This window comes from Chiloscyllium plagiosum, chromosome 30, assembly GCF_004010195.1.
Source record: "Chiloscyllium plagiosum isolate BGI_BamShark_2017 chromosome 30, ASM401019v2, whole genome shotgun sequence".
Taxonomy (NCBI): Eukaryota; Metazoa; Chordata; class Chondrichthyes; order Orectolobiformes; family Hemiscylliidae; genus Chiloscyllium; species Chiloscyllium plagiosum.
The window spans coordinates 37386532-37391018 of NC_057739.1; the positions used below are offsets into that span (position 1 = coordinate 37386532).

Here is a 4487-nt window from a genome sequence, read left to right on the forward strand (position 1 = left end):
GCACTTGGCCCATATCTCTCTAAACCCTTCCTATTCATATAACCATCCAAATGCTTTTTAAATGTAGTAGCTGTTCCAGTCTCCACCACTGCCTCTGGCAGCTCATTCCATACAGGCACCACCTCTATGTGAAAACGTTATCCTTGAGTCCCTTTTAAATCTTTCCTCTCTCACCCTAGACCTACGCCCCTAGTTCTGGACTCCCCCATCCCAGGGAAAACACCTTGCCTATTTACCCTATCCATGCACCTCATGGTTTTATAAACCTCTATAAGGTCACCCCTCAGCCTCTGACACTCCAGGGAAAACTGCCCCAGCCTATTCAGCCTCTCTCTGTAGCTCAAACCCTCCAACCCTGGCAACATCCTTATAAATCTTTTCTGAACCCTTTCAAATTTCACAACATACTTCTGATAGGAGGGAGACTAGAATTGCACACAAAATTCCAAAAATGGCCTAACCAATGTCCTGTATAACCACAACATGACCTCCCAAGTCCTATACTCAATGCTCTGTCCAATAAAGGAAAGCATACCAAATGCCTAATTCACTATCCTATCTACCTGCGACTCCACTTTCAAGGTACTTTGAAACTACACTCCAAGGTCTCTTTGTTCAGCAACTTTTCCCAGGACCTTACCATTAAGTGTAAAGGTCCTACCCTGATTTGCCTTTCCAAAATGCAGCACCTCACAATTATCTAAATTAAACTCTATCTGCCACTCCTCAGCCCATTGGCTCATCTGATCAAAATCCTATTTACTCTGAGGTAACCTCTTCTGTGTCCAATTTTGGTGTCATCTGCAAATTTACTAACTATACCTCCTATGTTCACCTCCAAATCATTCATATAAATGATGAAAAGTAGTGGACCCAGCACATATCCTTGTGGCACACCATTTCTCTGGCTTCCCACAGAGTTCTAGGATACACCTGATCAGGTCCTGGGGATTTACTGTTTGTGACTGAGTATGATATTAAGGAGCTGTAGCAAAACAGGAGTCAATGGGAATCAGGGCGGGAAAGCTCTCCATTGGTTGTATTCACACCTACCACAAAGGAAGATGGCTCTTGTTGTTGGAGGTCAACCATGTCAGCTCCAAGACACCTATGTAGAAGTTCCTCGGTATAGTGTCCTAGGCCCAACCATCCTCAACTCCGTGAGCAATGACCTTTCCTTCATTGTAAGATCAGAAATCAGGGATATTTATTGATGATTGCACAATATTCACCACCATTTGTAACGCCTGAGACACTGAAACAGGCCATGTACAAATATAGCAATATTTTGACAATATTCAGATTGAGCTGATAAATGGCCACATAAGTGCCAGGCTTAATGTTAATGGTCTAGTGGTATTATCACGTGATTGTTAATCGTGAAGGTAAAGCAATCCAGGTAATGTCCTGGGGAGTCTGGTTTGAATATACCCATGGCAAATGGTGGCATTTGAATTCCTTAAAATTTAGTATTAAGAGGCTGATAATGATCATGAAACCATTGTTGATTGTTGGGAAGAAACCATCTGACTTATTAATACTCTTTAAGGAAATAAATCTGCCTATGTGTGAGTCCAGGCTCACAGCAATTTGGTTGAGTCTCAACTGCCCTTGGGCAATTAGGGATTGGCAATAATGCTGGCCTAACCAGTGACGCCCACATCCTGCCAACAAATAAGAAAAAAGGGCAAAGACTATCTCCAACCAGACAGAATCTAACCTTTGCCCCTCAACATTGCCTTACCATCACAGAATCTACATTCTGGGGTTACAAAAACTGAATAGGACTAACCTTTCAACCCTTCAACCCATCACTCTCAGATTCTCTGACAGTCGATCTCAGTCTCCGTCCCTCATACACCAACTAAGTTTCCTCAAGCTGTGTGTTCACATCAACAATCATGCTGTGCATGATGTCTGCTTCTGTAACTTGCGGCCAGGTGTGGTGCTCAGAAATCCACACAGGACAAAGAAATATTATGGGAAATGCTGCTATACACAATGTCTGAGTGAAGAAGCAGAACCGAGGCCCTGGAAAGAAATCATGATCAAATAGGTGACATCCTATGCATCCACACCTGAAAGCAGTTAGCAACGTTTTCGGTGTTTCAGCCACACCGATTCAGAGTCTGACTGCAGTGTGATCAGCAGCAAAGTGATATTATGAATCAGAAGGTGAAATGAATGCAAGCAGAAAGCAGCTTCCAGACCCTATCATGATTGATCGCAAATGCAGAACTTTTATTTGTGTTCAACCAATTTTAAAACTTAGTTAAAGAAAGTCTATACCCTCAGTTGTTTATCATATGTAGTGCACATCTTGAACCCAAGACAAGTTCTCAGTTGTAGGCTAGTAAGCTAGTCCTACCCTTGGTTTTTATCTTGGTGAAGAGAGCCATCTTTAACTAACAACTAATGATGAATGATGAACCTGGACTATCTAGAAAGAAATCGAAGACGTACAATGTATGTACAGTTTAGGAAAATGAATTTCTGTTCACAATTGTAAAAGATAAGAAAGTTGACTGGAGACATCACCAAAGTATATTAATAAGTAAAAAGGGAAGTTTGGAATGACACCATAAAACGATGCACAGTAATTCAAGAAGTTTTCCTTTCAGCAGCATACTTTGGCAAAGCAATTTGATGAGCTGAAGACCATTTTGAAAATTCAACAGTCATTTTTTCGTAATCCACCAGGAAAAAATTAAGAGAGGCCATAGCACACTGGTAATGTTATTGGATTAGTATTCCAGAATACCAGGTTTTATTTTCTGGGGGTATGGGTTTGGATCCCACCAAGGAATTTCACCAAGGTGAAACGTGAATTCAGTAAAAATCTGGAATAAAAAAGAAACTAGCAGTGGTGACCATGTAACTTATCAATTGTCACTAGAACCTATTTGGTTCACAAATTGTTTTTAGGGAAGGTAATGAGTCATCCTTACCTCGTCTGGCCTACTTGTGACTCTAGACCCCAACAATGTGGTTGACTCTGAACTGCCTTTGGGACAATGGGGATTGACAGTAAATGCTGACCAAGCTGGTGGTCTGTGGTCCTCCCAATTAACAAATAAAATGCTGCAACATTTCATGAATCTGGAGAAAATAGGATAAAATACAAAGAAACAATCAAAGACTAATAAAATTGGTTCCACTCTGAAATCATCTGTGTACACCTGAAGAAGTTAGAGGAACTCAGTAAGTGATTCCAGGAATTAGATGCAATGGAACAAATTGCCATCTTTGTCTTAAGTCCTTTCCTTCAAGTAGGCATTGATGGATTTGGTACCAAATTTCATCAGGTATTGATTTACAAAGTAATGGAGATGATGTGAAGATAATTACTATGCAAAATGATAGTGAGTTGAAAGTAAGATCACAGAATATTGATTTTGGCTGGAGGTGGGGAGGGGAGGGGGGGTGCAAGTGTCACATCCACCTCACAGATACACATAAGAGGGACTGTGTATGATGAGCAAACTTAAATTACAACTCAGACTTCTAGTCACTGACAGATTTTGTGCAATCACAGCTGTCACACTGGAACTTGATGAGTAGAAGCCAAAGTGAATAAAATTTGAGTTTAGATTTAGATAGCACTAAAAATAAACTGATATATTCTTGGTGACATATCCTGGTTTGTATTTAAATTCAAAAAATTATGTTGTGCTTAAAAAGGTTGGATGCCACTGCCTTATAGATGCTGAGGATGCAAGAACAGGTCAGAAGTTAGGAATTCCGCAGTGTGTAACCCATCCCCTGATTCCCCAACACCAATTCACTGTGTACAAGGCACAAATCAGGTGTGTGACAATGCTATTAATTTGCTTAGATGGGTGTAGCTCCAACAACACTCAAGAAGCTTGACCCCAACAAGGACAAAGCAGCTCTTTTATTTGGCATTACATTCACAATCATTCACTTCCTTCACCACCAACACACAGGAGCAAAAGTGTGTATCATCTACAGGATGCACTGCAGAAATTCAGCAAGACTGCTTACTCAGCATCTTCTAAACTCTCAACCACTGCCATCTAGATGGATAAAGGCAACAGATAGATGGAAACATCATCAACTGAAAATTCTCTTCCAAGCTACTTGCATCCTGATTTGGAAATGTATTGTTGTTCCTTCAGTGTTCCTGGGATAAAACTCTGTAAGTCCCTCTGAAAGTAACCACCCCAACACACACAAACGAAGCTGCATCAGGACACTATTCAAAAGGGCCACAACACACTGCAGTACACCAGAACTGCAAAAAGAAGAAGAGGAACACTATACAAGGTATTCGGCAAAAACGGATACCCGCGCAACTTCATCAACAGATGCCTAAGAGAAAGACCATGGAACGAGGACATACCACAACCAAAAGGACTAGCCACACTACCATACATCAGGAGCATCTCACAACTGACTGCCAGACTACTGCGACCCCTAGGACCCATAACGGCACACAAACCAACAGCAACGCTCAGACAACAACT

At 41.2% G+C, this 4487-nt stretch overlaps 1 protein-coding gene across 1 annotated transcript in view; it reads left to right on the forward strand.

Moving 5' to 3' along the window:
• Positions 1 to 4487, forward strand: part of LOC122564614 (hemicentin-1-like) — a 429834-nt gene that overhangs the window by 227591 nt on the left and 197756 nt on the right. The gene's annotated exons all lie outside the window — the stretch shown is intronic.